A 22,067-nucleotide genomic window follows, 5' to 3' on the forward strand; every position below is an offset into this window, starting at 1 on the left:
GGTCAATTTAGTCTGTGTCCTCCATTTTGAGAATTTCTAATACAAAATCAGTGTGTCCACCATTCTGGATATTTAACTCCAAACTATCATTATTTATAAATTATCGAAAGCATCTAGCTTAAAACTAATTTCTGTTTCCTGCAAACTAAAACACTCTGCTTCTATCACTACCTTTGTAATGGTGAATTATGCACAATGTTTCTCACCCCTCCGCCTCCCCGCCCTCCAACTGTCATTATGTCTATCCAGAGTCCTGCAATCTTTATACAGGATCCAAGAAGGTAATAATCTCTGGTAACAGAACTGCCATCAACAAACATGCAAAGCCAGCGGACAGTACCAACAACCAACTAGTGCATGTTCCTAGAGTGTCTCCTGTGATGCAAAGAATGCTGGTATGCTGCCCCAGGAATGGTAGTGCTAACATCACCTACCAAACAGAGGCAGTGTGGACACAGGTATACAGCATAGCATATGTGAACAGTTGACATGGGTATGGGGTACATGCTCAAGCATGTACCTGCTCAACTACCCAAGTATGCACACTAGCCTTAGAGATTATTATGTGACACAGCACTCAAAAATTGTGTGTGTGAAAATGTCACATAAGAGCATTTTTAAAAAATTCAGTTACCAAATTATTTTGAACTTCAGGGATGTGGCTTACAGCATTTTCAAATGCAATTGTTTGTGGGTGTGTCACTCAGAAAATACTTAGAGCTAACTATCAGATTCTGTTTTTTACTATTTTGACGGGTTTGTATTGAATAAAGTTAGATGCCATCTCTCTAATCAGTCTGAGGCACCTATATTACTGCTAACATCCAATTTTTCAAGTCGTGTGTGTGTGTGTGTGTGTGTGTGCAGCTCTTGTGGGGAAAAGTGGGACTGGATCCTATTCATCACTTACTCATGAAGAATCTGGTCATCAAGCAATATGCTCCCTTTGATGATGGGGTAGCTGTTAAGTACTGTTCCATATGCAACAGTATTTTATATACTATACACGAAGGCCATATTTTTAGGTCTTCTGGTCTCTAGTTTCCTGACATCCATCACCATTCACCATAATCACTACCATCATAAATTTGGTGTGACATGCACATATGTGACCATAACTGGGAAAGGTGTGATTCCCCGCATAAGAAGTTTGTGTCAAGGACTCAGGAGTCTGGGGAACATTTTGACAGGTTGCCCCTCTAAGTATTGGGTGGATTTTAAAGTAATGTAAATTTAAAAAGAACAAATGCTGCTCAGATATCCAACCAAACTGAACTAACGTGACAGTGAGCCTGAATCAGCTCATGTCAATCTCCGTGTACCTTTAACAAGGCAGATTCCGAACCATGGTGCAGTCTAATGCCTGACATGAAAATTTTAAAACTAAATCAAATGGAGCAAGATGAGTTTGTAGCAGAATATAAATAACTCATTCAAGGACCTTTGATTTTTTTAAAAAAGCATAAATTGAAAAATGGATACAAATTAGGCTTACCATTTGCTGTTGAGGATCAAGGCCTGTTTTTGAATCTGATGAAAGAGTTCTGTGTCCTAATGAGAAATTTACTGTTCCCTGTTTAAATGTAACCAACTAAAAACACTCCCTCAGCACCCAAGCAGGAACGGATCTACAGTGAATTTTGTTGGCCTCAGGTGTTGCATCATCTTAACAATATAAGACATAGATGCCTGAGAAAAGCTAACCTCTGGTACTCAAAGGGGTTAGTTAATTTTTAATAAAAATTAAAAAATCTAGGGCAGAAAAGAATATAATACCTGGATGGAGAAAAATAATCAAAGGATGGGTTTGACATATGCCATAATCACTCAGCATTGAAAATGAATTCTTAAATAATTACAGAAATTATATATCATTTATTGACCTGGATTTAAAGCATGGTTATAAATTTAAGATGTTTTGAAGGAGGAAATAGCATTTTGGGAAAAAAAGCACCTACACCATAACAAGAACTTCATGGTGCTCTGTGATATATGCAATTTCTATGCTTCAAATAAATACACGCAGTCTTGTCAAAATGCATTTATCTTCCTGTTGATGTTCCTTCATTGTTGTTATGCTGAAAGCGTGGGTATTCCTAGGAGAATAATGAGAAATATGCTGAACCACAGCCCATGAAGATGCCATCTCAATGAATTTTTTTAAGTGATAACATGTGTACAGAAGCAACCTCCATATTTTACATATAATGTACATTCTCTGCCCAAGGAGCTTATAGTTTAAATTGGATAAGACAAAGACAAACTTAAAGAGTTCAGGATAAGGTTCACTAGTCTTTCAGCCTACCTGTAGACCATGCATTCTTGCAACTCTCTGATTTCCTGAGCCTGTTTCTTGTTTGCTATAAGTTTCAATAGCTGGCAGAAATTACAAGGTTTGTGGTTTTTGTTGCTTCTGAAAGAAACTATAAAATAAAAATAACTGGCATGGTAAGCTCTCAGAGCTGATTATTCATAACAAATTTCTGAACAAAGTTTAAAACTTGCCATTTAAAATTCACTTTTCAATGATTTCCATAATCTCAAGATCTGTTTCCAGGAAAATTCTACTTCTTTACCATATTTATGTTCTCCCTCCTGGGCCTCTATTGGCCTATCATTTCCAGAACTTGAATGGGAAATCTATCTCTTAGATATGATGCAGGCAGCCCCAGATGGAGCCCTTTGCACTGGGAGAAGCTTCCTATAAACATCTGCAAAACTAACTCATTATTCTCTTTCAAATCCCTCCTTAAAACTCTCTTTGACCATGATGCCTACAAAAAACATGAAAATGGTTAGGCTGCTTGTGTGTTGAGACTACAGCCTATCAGGCTGACCAATATTGTTTCCTTGTGCTTCTGTAGGCCTGTCTGTATCCATCTGTGGTCTCTTGCGCCTTTTACTTAGGTTACAAGTGTAACCTTTAGGCGGGCTAGAGTTTGCTAAATTGCCCTTCTCCAGTGCCTATAAACCCCCAACTCCAATTAAAAAAAAGCAACTGGAGACCCAGAATTCAGTCTCTAAGGATTTTCAGCAAGGATTGCACAGAGTCAGCCTCCCCACACTCAAGTGCCAAAAAGAATGAAAGGAATTAATCTAATTAACAACTTTATAAAATCTTATCATAAAGAAACATAATAAATGATCATTTAATTTTTACAACATAACATGGCTATTTTATAATCCATGTAATTATCTTCATAATTGTAATTAACATAAATAAAGAAAACAAATTAAACCTAAACAGGTCATTTTCCACAGAAACACAGAGTACCCCAAAATTTAGGTTGAGTTCACCTGAGTCTCAGTTAGAATCTTTGATCACTAAATCTATACAGTCTGCTGAGTCAAAAGCAACATCTTCCCTCCACTTGCTTGTAGGAATCTTCAGTTGGAATTCATGCAGACTTTTCCTTTTCCTCTTCCCCTACTAAAATCACTGTTAGCCAGTCAGCTAACTGATTAACCACTCAGTTAAGTATATAGAGTTAAAAAAAAAACAGCTGCAAAATGCTTCAGAGTTAGGGACAACAGCCTGCTTTCTGCTCCTGGGCTCAGCTGCTCCCAACTCGCACATGGCCTTTTGCAAAGCAGCTGCCGTGACTGCTTGACCTCATGCAGTCTGATCCCAGCAATAGGGAACCTATTGGAGCACACCCAAAACTACCACACACACTTCTAGAAACTTCTGGATGTGAAGTGCTAACTCTGCCTAGCAACAATGACTCAGAAGACACTACTCACTCTTAACCTCCCCCAAAGGGGTGTCTCAAAGACATATCTCCCTATTAGGCACATGGGTTACACAAGCTCTTTGGGGCAGGGACTGTCTTTTTGTTCTGTGTTTGTTCAGCACCTAGCATAGTGGAGTCCTGGTCAATAACTGGGGCTCCTAGGAATTATGATAATGTAAATAATAAATATTAATATTCAGAGTTTCCTTGGAAAATTCCCATCAAAATTACCCATCTCTAGAAAGCCAACATACCAATTCCAGGCTGTGTTGTTTAGTTTAAATTGCGATATTATCCAGCAAATTGAGTTATGTCCAGAGCTAGCTGGAGGATGACAATTCTATTTCATAACAACTTTCAAGATATCAAAATTTGTTTTTGTTCCATATTGAAACAAACAGAACCTTTTGAATGTTTTCTGAAAACAGAATTGTGTCAAAATGTCCATTTTGGAATCTAAAAGTTCAGGCTTTTGATTCAGGTCTCTCATTCTCCTCAGAAGTGACCAGAGTCCACCCTGGGCTTCTGAAACCTTTCCGCCAAAAGCTTTGTCAAAACTCATATGTCCTCATGAAATGTTTCAGCTTTGAAAAAAAGTTTTGTCAAAAAATGTTCCAAATAGTTCAAGTTATTTCCTCTCTACTACAAGTTTTCCATTCTTAAGAGTATTTTCAAAACTCTGCTCTGCAAAAGAGATCTACTGCACACACACCTACCTTGCTGATAAGCCTTTCAAGATGGAAAATAAAATGGAAAAAGTTATAGGCAAACAAAGATGTTTACTAAATGTTCAACTGATCTCCAGCTTTGTGTTGGAGTGAACTGGGGCCTCCTCTTTTGTTCCCAAACAGAAGAACTAGACTGAAGGCAAAAGTACCCTAATAGTCAGGACAAGGAATGGTCTCCTACAGTGCTCCTGAGTTAATCTTTCTGGCATGCTGGAAATGTTCCACTGACAATACAGACTTCAGTAGCCACTACCAGAGTTTATAGACTTTCCTAGGATGGGGTTCTGTCTGCTAGCTCTCCTCACCAGTCAGTGGAGTTCAAGGTAACATCAGAGGTATAAAAGTGGCTGTCTTGCTAGATAACCAGGCATACTCTGAACAAGATGATGTGACTATGTAAACATCAGTTTGAAAGGTGAACAGGCAGGATTTCTACAGGCTGGATCCCAGACAGTCTTTATACTTTCTCTATGTTCTGCAGATCTTGTGGCTATTCAGACTTGAATGGCAAACTAGCATATATGCCATTTCAGTCATTACTCTAACCTCTTTATTATCGTTAAAAGGAAAGGAAAGTGTGCCCTCGACATACTACAGCAAGAGACAGTAACCTCCTTAGGTTGAGGTAAACAGTCAGCAAAGAAATAGAGATACATAAAAAGAGATCAAGCCCAATTCCCAAGCTGGCTTTGTGAAAATGTTTCTCATTTTCTAATTGAATAGGAGGAGGAAAATAGTAAAAATGCTGCAGCTGTGGTTAAGAGAGAGAAAGCCACTTCAAAGAGTAAATCATATTGCAGATTTAAGTCTTTTTCTAGCTCATCAGAAAGGCATCCCAAAAAGAAAATGCAAATCTCACCAAAAAAGTAGTCAAACAGAGAAAGAACCATCTGTTTAGCTCTGAGAACTTCTTCACTGGAAGATAGTGGGGGGTTGCGGGAGGGCAAAAGATTGGGCTTTCATAATCTGAATCAGGTCCCTTCAAAAGAAGAAATTTATGAAAGACTGTTTTCACCACAATATTTTGAAGTTATTATGTTCAGTATAACCTGAGGAACTAGAAACAATAAAAAGGCAGGGGGACAAATATCAGGGAGATTCTTTGAACTTCAAAGGCAGTAAGGGTTGAGTCCCTTTACACACATTATGAGGAGTTGTGATCTAAGCAGAGTGGGAATTTCCAGACAAAACCAGAAAACTAAATAATGCAGACAGAGCTATTAATGCAGTTCATAAAGGAAACGGAATCATTTTGCTAATGGTAGATATTGTCATATTGTCCTTAGTTAAGTAATACTATCAAAAGGTGGATTCCTGCTAAAGAAACCCGTATACTGAAAAATAGAAGAACACCTTAAGAATGAGCTACAAAACTGCAGCAACTGGCTTAAGCACTCAATATAAATAAAGTGCCTTGTTTGAGAAGTTCAAATTTAATTCTGCATTTTCTGGGTCTCTCACATTTTTTAAAGACTAATATTCTTGAAACATGATATGCACTCAAATGATGATATGAGGTACACTGATATGTACCTGCAACCTTAATTTTGCCATAAAGTTTTTAGAGCGTGATGCTTCACAGATAAAATAAAGACAAGGTGCCATTTCTTGGAATCTTATAATCAAGGACCACCATCCCACCAGGAGACCTGCACCTGAGGACCTCTGATCCAATGCAATGCACACTGTAGTCAATGGAACCTTGCAAGGACAAAGGAGGCAGAGCTTCTTTCAGAACTGTACCCTAAGCTAGATCTAATGAAGGGAAAGATGGCATTAAGCAAGTAAGACATGGAAGGAAGTTTATATACACAACAAGGTTTAGGTTATGAAGTCAATGGAACTATACAGATTTACACCAGGTGAGGATCCTATGAGTAGTGTTGGAATGAGAGTTATTGTGGGAATAGTGGGTTTTGAAGGGATATTAGGAGGAGACTGAGGCTGCATATTATTTAGGGAAGATTTTGCAGGTAAAAGGGTCATGAGACGTAGAGAGGGCCAATGGATAGGGCACTGGACTGGAACTCAGGAGACCTTGAGTCTATTCCTGGCTCTGCCACTGACCTGCACTGTGATCCTTGGGCAAGTCACTTCACTTCTCTGTGCCTCTGCTTTCCTGGAGTGAAAGCTTGTCAGGGCACAGACAAGCTTTGTGTGTTCAATGACTAGCACGATGGGGACCATATTGTAGTAGGAATATTAAGCACAGTTGCATTTGTGAGAGGAACATAGTATCCCACAGTATATTTCACACGTCTCTGAAAATAGTCCTACTTTATTTCTGTACAAACCCAAAAAAAAGAAAGAGAGATACGCGATACAAACTGATGTCAGAAAAGCCACTAAACAATTCTAGAATTGAGGTGTGTCACCTTATATTAAAAAGGAGGAAATGTGTAGAAAAGCAAAGGCTCCAGCTAGTACAGAAGGCCACTGCCTGACTTTTGCATGTCTGAGGCCACTGTGAGGACCATGCTGAAGTCCTTCCGCTAGTTCCCAGGCAGCTTCTGATGCCAGTTTAAGGTTTTGACCCTAATTTTCAACACAATTAGTGGATCACGCCCTAACTACATTAAAGATCGAATTTCAATCTGTGAGAACCACCCTGGCAACCATATTCCTCTGGGACAATGCAGATCACAAAGCCTGAAATTAAGCACGAGAGCTGGAGATAAAAGCACTCTTGTTTAAGGGAATCCAGTCATATTTCTTAGGAAATCAGGTAAATCCAGAGTCTGACCAACTTTAGGAAATGCTGCAAAACCTTTTTCTTTTAAAAAACCTTTCCATCATAAGAAAAAGAGGAAATTAATAAAATCTAAAAAAATCAAAACTAACAACCCTAACCCAAGCAGAGTTGTCCCTGAAAAAAGCACTAGCCATTCCATGAAATCCACTAGGAACTTCCCAATTTCTATTGATTTTCCATAGGGGGTGCTCAGATACTATTGTGATGAGTGCATATAAAGCTCTAGGATGGCTAGAAAGCATCCAAGGCCTCTGACACCAATTAAAGTTACATATAGAGAGTAGCATACAGTAACAGTCAACATTAGCTACTTAAGTTAAGAGTTAAGGCTTGGGTCAGAAATGCCTATGAACTAAGCTCCTGATGTTTTTAAGGAGATAGTCAACCAGAACAATGGCCACATCCTGACCTGAAATATCATTGTACAAGGGTTTGCACTTGCTGAGCATACACATATTTATAAAGAGCTATAATATAAATCTGCAGGGCCCATGAGATTGCATCCTCTTGCAAAAGCATACTATACACAGCCCGGCCTCAGCAAATTAAGATTCTGTACCAATACAAGTGATTGAAGAACATAGATCTACCCTAAGCATATTCGTGTTGTGGAAAATCCCCACTGTGAAGGTTGGTGGCCAGGATATAAATCCAAGGGCTGGTCTACTCTAGGGGGGGGATCGATCTAAGATACGCAACTTCAGCTACATGAATATCGTAGCTGAAGTCGATGTATCTTAAATTGATTTACCTCACGTCCTCACTGCGTGGGATCGATGGCCGTGGCTCCCGCGTCGACTCCGCTACTGCCTCTCGCTCTGGTGGAGTTCCGGAGTCGACGGGGAGCGCATTCGGGGATCGATTTATCGCATCTAGATGAGACACGATAAATCGATCCTTGATAGATCGATTACTACCTGCCAATCCGGCAGGTAGTGAAGATATACCCCAAGTAAAGAAATATTAGGTAAGAACATTCCTTTTATATTCTTTTTTCCTCATTAAGTCTTTATATTTCCCTTGTGTGGTTTAAACTTTAAAGACTCTGCGCAGATGCTGTTTCCCACACTAATTAGAGACACTAAGCATCTGTTGGACTCTCCTTGGGTTACCACTAGTACTTAAACCACCACTATTCCCCACAGAATAGTAGTGAAATCTTGTCTCCACTACAAACTTGTCTACACTTGCTTGATGCAAGTTATATCAACTAAAGCTGCCACAATTAGTATATTGCTCATGCACGTATGTACTTAGCTCCTTCCATTGGCGCTGCATTTACATCAGCATACAGCTGCTAAAGTTATCTATTGCTTGTGCATGTGCGTACTTATCTCCTTGTGTTGGAGTGTTTGTGTTGATGCATAGTGCAGTTCACCATGGGTAGGTATCTGATTGTGCAAGTTGCCATCATCCAACTCAATGTCTTTGGGAAAGTTTTGGTAATGCATGGTGGGGCAGAAATGAATTGTGCAGTGGTGACTGGGAGCCTGGGTCAACTTCCCACCATTCATCTGTCTCCATTCCATAATGTCATCTATATTCCATATTTTTGATGCCTTTTTAAAAAATCTCATGAACCCACATGGCCCTTCTTGCTGTCCACCCTCTCTGACAGAAGCATGGAGTCTGCACAGTTCTGCACTGCTGTCATAAGCTTTGCAAGCACAGAACGCATGATCCTCCAGTAATTGCAGAGCCATAAGAAGAACTGAATCAGCAGGGAACATGATGGAGGACAAATTGCTGTGGGACATAACAAGAACCAATTCAATGTTGTTGGTGGCATTCACAGAGCAGCTACAGATGGTGGAGCACTGCTTCTGGTCCCAAGAAACAAACACTGACTGATGGGATCACATCATAAGACAGGTTTGGGATGATGAGCAGTGGAGTGTTCCCATGGGAAGTTAGTGCAGAATAGCTACTGTGCATTAGTAAATCCACAATAGCTATTCTGGGCTTTTCCCCCATGTAGACATGCTCTTAGTAAACAAGTGAGGGTATGTCTACATTGCACACTCACTAACAGCAGCGTGTAGAGTACATACACTGCACGCACTCCTAGCACAGGTATAAATAGTTATGTAGATGGTGAGGCACTGCTTAGGTGAGTAAGGATGCTCCAGAACCTTAGGTATGTACGCTACTTGGCTCTCTACATGCCCAAGGAGTGCTGCTATTTTTAGCAGTATGGTGTCCCGCTGCCTCCCCACTGCTGGAGCCTTTCCCTGCGGCAGGGAAAGGCTACAGCAGCAGGAAAAGGCTCTGGCAAATGGAAAATGATCTCGTAGCTCCTTGCAGTGGGGAAAAGCTCCAGCAGCAGGGAGCTGCCAGATCCTTTCCTTGCCACCAGGAAAGACTCTGGTTGCAGGGAAAGGCTCTGGCAGGGAGGAAAGACTCCAGCAGCTCCCTGCCGCTGGAGCCTCCCCCTGGTACTGCATCTGTGCCAGAGCCTCTCACTACTGTGTGTAGCTACACACCCCAGTGTGGACACGGCCTGCTTTTTCACTGTGGCATGTAGCTACACATACAATACTCACCATCACAAGTGTACACAAGACACTTTAGTTGATGTTGCACAGGAAAAAATAGAATCTAGTTCCCTCTCTTAATGGTGTTGGCTCCGCAGAGCTAAGTGGAGTAAAATTAATCTTGTTTTTGCCATTGAAATAGGCAGACATGGTTTAGCTATGTATAAGTAGCAGTATTCCTCCTCTCCCTCCCATGCCTCCAGATATACCACCCTAGCATGGCTGAGTGTTGTGTGGCAGCCAGAGGCTGGGGCAGTCCCCACTAGAAACGCAGAATGTACTATGTGCCTTCAATCAAAACATTGCTTCATTCCATTTGTTACCCGCATAGCCCTGTGCTATACCCTAAGCCTACTGGCAACGGCTTGCTTTCTCTGTATCTTTATACACTTATTTTTCTTGTGTACCTGTACTTTTTTAAAATCAGAGCACTGTTCTGGGAGTGAGGAGGGGAATCCCGTGGAGAACAAGCAATAAGTCACCAGTAGCACAGTGACTTAACCTGCATCTGCTGATTGTGTTATGTACCTGACATGAGTAAGCCAGAAGCACATGGCAGAGTGTATGGAATCTTCTCATCACCCTTGGAAAGCCTGGTTGAGCAGTCAGCCCCTTAACTATATCCCAAGTCTCCATTCATGGAGCATGCAGAGAAATTGGACATGATTAAAATGGTCTCAAAATCTGCTGAGTCTGGGCTGGGCTTGCAATGACCAGGGTATGGGTGACCGTGGCCTAATAGTTAAAGTCAGGAACCAAAGCCTCACGGTCACACAATCAAGACCTGTGATTCCTTACGTGGCTCTCCTACAGCCACTTGCACCCCCACATGCTTTCCAAAATATTTAAATTATTTAGTTTAAAAATAAAATGAGAATTTCAGTCCGCAGTAACTGTGGAAGGAGGAAGACTGGTCTTGTGGACAGGGCACTGGACTGGGACTCAGGATACCTGGGTTTTATTCCTGGCTCTGCCCAGATTTCCTGTATAATCTTGAAGTTAATCTACCCAGTTCCCCAGTTCTAAAATGGGGCTAGTACCTCCCTTCCTCACAGTGGTGCTGCAGGGATAATATCCAATAATGATTGTGAGCCACTCAGGTACTATGATCAGAGCACTGATGGAGATTATTTATTACTGCTTCACTCCCCCTCTGGTATGGATGGATGAGGGCGGGGGGGGGTGGGGGCTGGTCTTACTAAAGTTGTTCCCTGATGGAAGAGAAGATATAGCTTCCCAGGTGCACCTCATAGGTGTTTCAAATTCCCTGCAAATGAAAGAGGTAAAGAATGGCCCTACCATCACATCCAAGAGTGAAGAATGCTGGTTCTGTTCCAGGAAGGCTCTCTCTTGTTACACCCAGGGCCGGCGCTTCCATTGAGATGACCTAGGCAGTCGCCTAGGGCGCCAGGATTTGGGTGGGTGTCATTTTGCCGCCCTTGGCAGCAATTCGGTGGTGGGAGGTCCTTCCGCGCTCCGGGTCTTCGGCGGCAATTCTGTGGCGGGTCCTTCACTCGCTCCGGGACCCGCCGCCGAAGTGCCCCGAATACTGGGAGCGCGGAAGGATCCCCCCGCCGCAGAATTGCCGACGACGACCGGGAGCGCAGAAGGACCCCCACCTAGGGCGCCAAAAACCCTGGCGCCGCTCCTGGTTACACTGTTACTTTCAGAAGGCTTTGTTGTATTGTGATTCCAATGATAACTTCGTTCTTATGCTGCATGGTTCTTCTCTACATCTCAAAATACTCTACAGTGGGAGGCCAATATCATTATCCCCATTATAAAATTTGGGAAGATGAGGAACAGAGTGGCTTGCCCAGGATCACACAGCAAGTCAATGGTAGATCTGGGAATGGAACCAGGAATCCTTACTCCCTGTTGGGTGTCCTAGTCACTGGACTACACTGTCTCCCACTAAGAAATCATGCCAAAGACACAGGTCAGAATGAGGATAATAATATAAAATACTCCTATTTTCTGTCCAACAAAATTTCCCCCTAAAATCAACTTATCTTGCAATACATTTAAACTTATTGTGTGAAATCCTTACCCCCACTGAAGTCAATGACAAAGTTCCCATTGACTGTAATGGAGGCAGGATTTCACTTCTCATAAATGTAAGATGTGTGTATACAATACATTTCTCTTCTCTTTTTTTTTTTACAGATTTATTTCATAGGCTTTTCCTTTGCTGCTGATACACATCATCATTTCTATTTTTGTGAACATTCCTGTGCTTAATAGTCTTGGTTCAGTCAGTTTAGTGGATCATTAATTAACACTGATTACTCTGCTCTCATTAAAACTCAGATGGCATCACGAATTACCAACATTAATAATAAAACAATCACTTTCCATAGCCTTAAAATGTCTGAAAGAAACATTTTTTCCTATCCTATTAAATTTTATTATAACAAAGGATACAGAATTTAACAGATAGAACTACTTTATTAGGATTTTTATTATGTCCTTAAGCAATGAATGTCTTCAAACTTTCAATAGGAGAAAAGAGAGCAAACATCTGAGACTTGAAAAATATATAGTTTGACGTTTCATTTAATTGTTAACAAATTAAAGGAAAAAATCAATTGAATGTTTTCCCAAATAAATTCTTTGGTAGGGATACTGGGTCAAACTCTGCTCTTGTTTACACCAATGGATATCTGGAGTAACTGCAGTGGAGTTAATACAAATTTACATTCATGTAACTGAAATGAAAATTTGGGCCACTTTTTATGCAAATTGGTACATAAGCTAGGATTTGTTGAAGAGTATTATTGTCCTTCACAGTACAAAGACTGTCACGGGAATGAAATAGATCTGGATATAACAAATAGATATAAAGAAACAAGTTAATAATCATAATTATATTTATAATTATAGAATGCAGATATGTAAAGCACCATAGAAGTTAGAAGCTGAAAAATTCATTACCGTATTGTATTACATGTTTCATTTTATAAGAAGCTGCTCTTGAGTGGCTGTAATTGAGATTAGTAATTGGAAAGTTCAGAAGCTTTACAAATGCGGGTCACTTGCTCTTTTGTTGAAGATATTAAGAACTGTCCAGTAACTTTCAAAAAGGATGGCAATCAACTTTTAATTGGTTTTTGCTTAAATAAGGATTTTGATAATAGTAATGTTACACATATCAATGGCTTATAGGCTGAAATATCTGATACACAAAATGAAAGCTGTTTTCTAGTCTTCGCATATGATGGGTTTTCAGACTGAGAAACAACCAGTTTACTAGCCATAGGCTACTATTACATTTGTGAAAGAGGATCTTCCCTCTCTCCATTTTCAGCTGGATTCTCTCAACTTTGCTCTCACTAAATAGTCCTTTACTATGTGTGTAGACTTATTGAAATCAATGGGATTTCATATATTTTAATGTTCTGCTCTGTACAAGGAAGGGTGGCAAAAACTGCCCCTCTGTGACCTAGTTGATACTGAAGTATGTGTAATCTATAGAGATATTAGGATAATAGGAACCTGTGTTGGAGGAAAGTGGACCACTAAAACAAAAAGGGTTAAGTTTAAATAAATAGAAATTATTCTAGATTCAGAATCCCTGGAAATAAAAGGTATCATAAGAAAAAGTTTTGTTGTTTGGAGATCATAACCAGAAACTATAAGGATAAATTGTTTTTATTTAAAAATATGAAATATCTTCAGTCAAGATACTTAGTAGAAAAGATAATAACACATATAAATAGATGTTATTGTTTTGTTCATTAAAGACCAGGCAACATTTGTAATGTATATGTTGAAAAGTGGAAGTCCTTATACAAGGCCCAACCAAAGTATGTATCATCAGAACTTAATTGCCTAGCCAGATGTTTAACTGCTTGCTTAGAATTAGAGAGACAAAGTAGATGAGGAAATATTTTTTATTGGACCAACCCATGTCCCTGATGCTGACAATTCATATCTTTAAAAAAAAATCACTTGGTGAATTACATGTAATGGGGTAGGTCCAACATTGCTTCTTTCATGGCATACCTCTACACAGCAGCTGGAGGTTTAATTTCCACCCCCACATGCACCCTGGATTGAGGCACCTAACTCTGAGAGATGCTTAGTGCACACTCTTCTTGTTGGCATCTCCCATAGGCTAGTTTAGGTGGCTCCCTGCCTAGCCTTCTGGCTTTTGTGGATCACAGTCTTAGGTGCCTGTCTCCCATTCATTGCATAGGAAGCCTAGGTGCTTAACTCAGTGTGTATCAGTGTTGTTCCTGTGATTTACTAGGTGCCATGATACTCAGTGATGCAACATCTAAGTTCCTTTGTGGATCCCACCCTTCCTGCCCGATAACTCTTCTCAAGTGGTACCCTATCGTCTAGCTGTCCTTGGCCCCAAACTGTACTGAACTTCCTAAGTCTCCCCAGTACCTTAAGCACACCCTTTCCTGGAGCTCCACCACTGTAGGTATTCCTGTTTGTCCCTTCAAGGACATGTGACAGTGTAAGCACGTAACACACTTACTCTGCAAAGGGAGTTCTAAGCACACACTCATGCTTCACTGCAGAAGAGCTGTGCAGGTCTCTTGAAAAACAACAAAATGCTGCATGCAAGCCCTGTCTCAGTTTCCTCACTCTAAGAGCCCTGTGGGATTTGGTCAGTGTTTTTTCTCTTCATGCTCCATCCTAACTGTTTCTGATCTCACCTCACCTCTTTTTTTCCCCTCTCTCTAAAATTATTAGTAAGAGAGTCCTCCCCTTATGGTCATCCTCAAACGTGACCAACATCCCCTGTCAGATGATCCATTAATTACCAACTTAACTGATAGGAGGTGTTTCTCTGGGCAATAGCTAATTCATTGTCTAATTGGGCTTGGATTTGAATAGGAGACCTTCCAAGTTAATGAGCCTTGATTGGTTTGGATTGTTTGCTCTCTGACAGCATCTTCTGGAATTCCAGTTCAAGATGAGGCAAAAAAGACAACAGTGAAGGGGCAAGCTTATTGCTAAAATGGTGCCCAGAAAACAAAATGGAGTTTACAGTTGATGCCTACACATATTCACTAACCCAGCTCTGCGTGGTTGTGGCTGTGACAACTTCCAAAAATCTCAGCTAGCCAAGGAGCCATACCTTAATGGTTAACACCAGGGGAACAGCTACATCAGATTGCATGAGGGAGAGAAAAGATGGGTTGAATAATCTTTTCAGTTTTCTCTGCCTGCTATTATTTCCACAGGGGTTTTTTTTCGTTTGATTTTGGGGTTTTTTGTTTAGTTGGTTGGTTTTTTTGCCACTCCACTTTGGGCCTGATCCACACTCAAGGAAAGCAATGAAAGTCTTTCCATTGACTTCAGCAGGCTTTGGATCAGAGCTCTGGGATCTGATATTAAGGCTTTAATCAGATCAAACTGCAACTTTCTTGAATAGGTTTTGCCTGAGTAAGCCCTGTAGGACTTAACTCAGAAATTTTTGAAAGCATTTGGATTTTCTAGAAGAGCTTCATGAAACTTCCATATGCTGCTGACTAAATAACAATAGAATCTGGATTCAGTATGTTGGGACTGGTACATCAAAATAAACTGCAGAGGATTAGACTTGTATTATTGGAAACCTGAAGAAACCATTTGGCCTGTGCTCAGTTATCTGGCTACTAAATATCTTGGATGCCCTCCCATTACTAGACTGTCTGAAAATATAAATCAAGAAGAGAGACATAGTCACATCAACTGTGCTGAAATCCAAAATCACTTGAGCATATTGTCTTTCTCAGTTAATCTGCCTGTGCTTGATTTACAATGCCAATGTTAACTCAAGAGAAGTGCCTGGTTTTAATAGTCTCACAAAGATGTTCCAGAGGCTTTCCAATACATTCCTGCTAGAGTTCATTATAAAACAATTTTTATCTAAATTTGGGGGTTGGTTGTGTGTTACAATGGGAGCAATTTTAAGAATCTCTGAAATTGTTCAATGAAGCTTCACATATTAAACAAAATTGTGGTATTTAGATGGCTCTGAAAATGTCCTGCAAATATTTGTGCCATTGAATAGCAATCACACCGATATATATGAAAAACTATTTAGTACTAAATTAGTAGTAGACAAGGCCTAAAGGCCCTAATTGAGATCATGACTCCATTGTACTAGGCACTCTGGCCTGGATTCATGAAAGGAATTAGACATGGTGATGCTAAGAGCCTAACTTTTAGACACCTAGAAAATCACTTTGGTTCACAAAGGCTGAGTTAAATGCCTAGGCCCTTATACAATGAATAGGGAGTAGTGGGTGCCTTAGAGTGAGCCACAGAGAATAAAATGGCATGACTGATATTTTTCTCCTAGGAAGCCTGTGATGGAATTAGGAAATAGAACCCCATCTTCTGAGTTCTAGTCCAGTGCTTTAACTATCAGACCATCTTTTACTCTTGTTGAATGGAGCTTTCTCATACAAAACACAAGGATGGATGCAACACATCTCTCACAAACCTTTCCTATTTCTTTAGTATGTTCGCAGAATTGTACAAATAACTTGTACTGATTTTTTCACTTGCCAAGAGTGGTTCTTAGGTTTTTAAATGGAGTAATGTTTATTTTTGGTCTTCAACAGTAGCGGGGATGTGGAAGAGAGAGAGAAGGATTCCCTTGTTAGGAGAAATGAATTGGTTTCTTTATACAAAGGTTTCAGGTAAGTCTGAATCTTGGGGTGAACGCTTTGCAGTATTCACACAGCTTTGTCAGAGACACTTGGTATAAAGGCATACATGCTATGTGTAAGTGAAAGAATATCCGTCCTTCAAGAATTACTAGCATTCAAGTAGCTACAAGAACGTTGGACACACAAAATCTTTGCATGCCACACAACATCAAACACTGGGCCAAATTCACCTTGGTGTATCTAACGCAAATTCATCTGTCATTCATAGATCCCATTGATTTCAGTGGGGACTGTAGCAGTGTGACCGCAGATTTCTCCAGCTGACTCTTGTGGAGTTACACAAGACATGAATCTTGTCTCTCCAAGGTTTACCATTCACCAAAAACCTGATTCCAGTGTGGAACTATTATGATGCGATTGTAGGATGATGACAGCCTATCACAGTCAAATCAAACTGAGTGAGTCAGTCTCACTGTCATAAATGTTATTTGAGCCTACACAAATAACAAGCACAACAGCTGGAATCTCTATCTATTGCCTTATGAACTGGCCCATACCAGAGCACACTCTAGACAACCCTATATAATTATAAGGTAGTAGCAGCTTGAAAATTCGACTAAAGCTCTGGAGGCATTCTCAAGCAGAAACAGAGCCAGAGCAATTACAGGACTACAAGAATGAATTTACTGCATTACCTGCAATAAGCCCTCACGATAGAAATCTGTCAGACTGGCTGAAGTGATCTTATTACAGAAGAAGAAGCCTTTTTAAATGAATGACTTAGTGTGACTACTAGACCACCAAACCCTTATGCCTGCATTTGCCAAACTGCAAGGTTGACTTTTGTGTGTTTAAAGAGTTGAACAAAGTGTTTCTTCCAGAATTATGTGATTTAAACTGCAGGTTTATGAGAATATATAGTTGGCAGGATGTTTGTTCTTGGAACCTAACAAACCTATTACTGTTTTCCATGTCAGGTTCCCGGTGCATAAAACACCAGTAGCTTCTTGATCTAACTGGTGTATTGCTAGATGAAATATCAGAATATATTTTAATTTCCTCATTAGAAAGTTCTGTAGGAAATATCTCTGAGCAAGTTCCCTAGGACAAAATTCTGAGTTACACCAGTGTAAAGCCAATTACTTCAGTTCAATGGTTACTCCAGTTTTACACTGGTATTCCAGTGAGGAGAATCTGGTAATATAATTACTGGTCATGTTAATTTATTGAAGGTCATTTTTTTTCTGGGCAAGTGAAGTGTCATGGGTAACTGATCTCAACATGTAATTATAAGTAGGGAATCCTCATCCAGTGGCGGTGGTTCTAGCTAAGTGCCGCTAGGATCTGTTCTTGGCCCAATGCTATTCAATATCTTTATCAATGATCTGGAAGAAAACATAAAATTGCTGGTAAAGTTTGCAAAAGACTCAAATTGGTGGCGAGGTAAAGAATAATTATAAATAAAGGTGAATTCTAGAGAGTGATTTAGGTCACTTGTAAGGTGGCCTCTGTGATGCTACCTAAACAGGTTACCACCTCTGTGATGCAGACAGACCAGTTCAGAGCAGGGCAACAGAGCAATTCATTTCTGTATGAATAGCCAAGAGGGGTTGAGTGTGTCAATATGTACTCAGGTCAATTCACTTATGCTGATAGAAATCAAGAGATATGTTGATTGTATTGTTTTCATCTGTCCCTGTCCTATACTTAATTAGCTTTAGATTGAAATGTATGTTAGTGTTGTAATGTGAATTTACTTGATGTGTAAAACTGCATGAAAACTAATGAAGAATTGTTTCTGGCTATCACATTGGGTTTACATTATAAAGGAGTACTTGTGGCACCTTAGAGACTAACAAATTTATTTGGGCATAAGCTTTCTTGGGCTAAACCCCACTTCATTGGATGCATGCAGTGGAAAATACAGTAGGAAGATATATATACACAGAGAACATGAAAAAATGGGGTTGCCATACCAATTCTAATGAAACTAATCAATTAAGGTGGGCTATTATCAGCAGGAGAAAAAAAAACTTTTGGGTGGTAATCAGGATGGCCCATTTCAAACAGTTGACAAGAAGGTGTGAGTAACAGTAGGGGGGGAATTAGCACGGGGAAATAGTTTTTACTTTGTGTAATACGCAAATACCTCTCTACGCAAAAGAATAAATGGACACAAATCAAACGTCAAGAATTATAACATTCAAAAACCAGTCAGAGAACACTTCAACCTACAGACCTAAAAGTCGCAATTCTCCAGCAAAAAAACTTCAAAACCAGACTGCAACGAGAAACTGCAGAACTGGAATTAATTTGCAAACTGGATACCATTAAATTAGGCTTGAATAAAGACTGGGAGTGGATGGGTCATTACACAAAGTAAAAACTATTTCCCCATGCTAATTTTCCCCCTACTGTTACTCACACCTTCTTGTCATCTGTTTGAAATGGGCCATCCTGATTATCACTACTAACGTTTTTTTTCTCCTGCTGGTAATAGCCCACCTTAATTGATTAGTCTCATTAGAGCTCGTATGGCAACACCCATTTTTTCATGTTCTCTGTGTATATATATCTTCCTACTGTATTTTCCACTGCATGCATTCGATGAAGTGGGTTTTAGCCCATGAAAGCTTATGCCCAAATAAATTTGTTAGTCTCTAAGGTGCCACAAGTACTCCTCGTTCTTTTTGCTGATACAGACTAACACGGATACCACTCTGAAACCTGTTTAGATTATGTTTATCCATTGGTGATTGGAGCCTTGGAAATGTAAATGAAGGGATATGTTGACTTCAAAGTGGGGTTCAACAATGGGGAATCTACAGACCCCATGCCGTGATGGAAACTCTTGCCAGACTCTTTTCAGCTATAAGGTGGAACCCTGGGAGCGATTCTGTATCTCGATGCTGTCAGAGGGCATCCAAGATGCAAGACAGAGGTCCCCAAAGCCATTTTGGTCAACCCTGAGAAATGTATGGGAAACTAGCAGATACCACATCATTGCTATCATTTGAACTTACAAACTCTGATTCCCCTGTTATGTATTTTACCTGCTTTAATCTCTCAATAATTCTCATTTATTTTTCTTAGCAAATAAATCTTTACTTGGTTTTACTAAAGGATTGGCTATCAGTGTTGTTTTGGGTGTCAGATCCAGAGCATCAATTGACCTGGGGTAATCTAATGTGTGGAGATTTTTGGTTTTAACAACCTTTCATCACAGAAGTCCTGCTTGTCTGAGTGGCAAGATGCTCTGAAGAGCCTAAGAGGACTGTGAGTGGCTCCATAGTGAAACTAATATAGTAGTCCAGGAGTGCACATTTGTTGCTTGGTGAAATCTTTATAGAATATACCACCAGTTTGGGGCATCTGCCCTGTTTACCGACAGTCTGACCTGAGAGTTGCATTCTTAGCTGTGAGCCACATACTAGACACCATGACAGCCTCATTTGAACAACATGCATTTTTAATAAAGCCAAATACAAGGTCATGCATCTAGGAACAAAGAATGTAGGTCACAGTGTAGGCTGAAGGACTGTATCCTGGAAGGCAGTGAATTTGAAAATGACTGGTAGATAATCAACTAGACATGAGTACCCAGTGCCATGTCATAGCTATGACAACTAATGCAATTCTTAAGCAGGGGAATACTGAGCAAGGGAGAAAATACTACCTCCATCTATGCACAGCATTAGTGAAATCATTACTGGAATAACATGTCCAGGTCTGGGTCAACATTTCAAAAAGGATGTTGATGAATTGGAAGGGTTCAGAAAAGAGCTACACACATTTGTTGAGTTCTGGAAAATCTTCCTTACAGTGACAGACTAAAGGATCTCAATCTATTGAGCTTATAAAGAAGGTTAGGAAAAAACTTGATCACAATGCATAAGTACTGGGGAAAAGATTTCTGATAGCAGATGGCTCTTTAATCTAGCAGAAAAAGCCCAATAAGATCCTATGAATAGAAGCTGAAACTAGACAAATTGAGACCAGAAATAAGGCACAAATATTTAACAGTGAGAGTATCAACTGTTGTAACCCTTACAAAGGGAAATTCTCCATCACTTGAAGTCTTTATATTGAGACTTGGTATCTTTCTAAAAAGATTTTGTAGCTCAACCAGAGCTCAGTGAAATTCTACACCCTGTGTTAGCAGGAGATCAGATTAGATGATCACAATGGTTCCTTCTTGCCTAAAAATCTGTGAATTGTTAGCTTTTTTCCTTATCAGTCATTATGGTAAAGAGTAAGTGAATAGACTTGGTTCCCAAATGATTCAGAACATTTTCATGAGACTTTTTCAAGGCTGTGGAAATCTCTTTTGAGCAAATCCTTTTGAATGGTGGGATTGGCAGGCACCCTGACATGAAGGAGAGACACTGAATACAAAATGGCAGCTAACATTGCCTAAACTGCATATGTAGAAAAAATGTACAGAGCACCTAACAACCATGAAACTGCAATAAGGATGGGGCCCTGTTAATTAGTCATAGCAGACATGTTTGTCTGTGTGCCTCCTCTCTTGAGCTCTGTGCTCAGCAAAGCTTGGCTTGACCTGAGAATCAGACCCAGGCGTCTCACTCAATTGGACCAATCCTTCAATCACATACATGAATGTGAGTTGTTTCACTGTGAACTGTGTGAGAATATTTAGATGTTTAAAGTTATTCATGTGCAAAAGTGTTTGCAGAATCAGGGCCTAAAACGAGACTGCACTCACAACCAATGGACAACATCTATGCAGGACTGTGAGGAAGATGGTGGAAAACAAAAGGAGCAGGGAGAAAGCCCTTGATGGGAGCACAATTTCACACAGCAATGAAGAAAGATAGTTTTTGCACCATCAATTTGAAATTATTTAACTTAAAGATATGCAATAAAAATACAGTATGCAAGAAAAATACATCTCCTTAGTATGGCATTATTATACTCTATATGTTCATGTGTATTCGTGAAAGGAAAAAGTGAAAACTGACTAAGAGGATATGTGAATTTCTTTGAAGAAATCCATGCTGTCAGATAGACAGACTTCCATTGAAATTAAACTCATTTGGCTAATGATGAATCCTTTGAATGAAAACAGGTTTTTGCTTTCTTCTTCCAAATCTGGCTGAGGTCCCAAGAAGAGGGCAGGTGTGGTTGCCATTTAGAAGACACTTGTACCAAGTGGGCTGAAATTTAATAATTAAAAAAAAAAAAAAAGTCTGAGAAAGAACTCATTTTATGTTAAACAAAAGCTTTCACCAGCTTTCCCGAGGCGGAATTTACAGGAACTAACACAACAAATAATGAGCCGGATGGCTGTTGGCCCTAATATGCATATTTATCAGTCTCAATAAAGCTGGCAGTTTGCCACATTTAAACTTAGCTCTGTCATTCAGATTCTCCTGTGCAAATGAATAGGCTCTGCTTGTACAGCTGAATCCATTTAGACACTTTTATTCAGATTTTTTTCCCCCTACTTCATCCTCTGGAGAGAGTTAATGTAAGAGATGCTGATAAACATTCCACATTTCACATATGGTGCTAAAAATCCATTATCTGAAGAATAGTGAAGAAACTGTTTTGATAAGATGGAACTGTTTGAAGGTCAGGTTTAAATAGATGTATAACATTAGCCATGCTTGATTGGCTATAGTTTTAGCATGTATTGCTGAATGACTATTTAAATATTGATGTTAAGCAAACTCAAAACA

The 22,067-nt window shown here is 39.8% G+C and overlaps 1 long non-coding RNA gene across 1 annotated transcript; it reads right to left on the reverse strand.

Annotated features, from left to right (window-relative positions):
• Window positions 1-1,914: 1,914 nt before the first annotated feature.
• Window positions 1,915-3,365, reverse strand: LOC128823320 (uncharacterized). Its single transcript, XR_008441731.1, has 3 exons — window positions 3,298-3,365; window positions 2,306-2,423; window positions 1,915-2,096 (listed from the first exon to the last, which is right to left on the reverse strand). It is a non-coding gene; the product is annotated as an uncharacterized LOC128823320 (long non-coding RNA).
• Between the last annotated feature and the right edge of the window lie 18,702 nt (window positions 3,366-22,067).

The sequence above is a fragment of the Malaclemys terrapin genome, chromosome 1 (genome assembly GCF_027887155.1).
Source record: "Malaclemys terrapin pileata isolate rMalTer1 chromosome 1, rMalTer1.hap1, whole genome shotgun sequence".
In the NCBI taxonomy this organism is placed as follows: domain Eukaryota; kingdom Metazoa; phylum Chordata; order Testudines; family Emydidae; genus Malaclemys; species Malaclemys terrapin.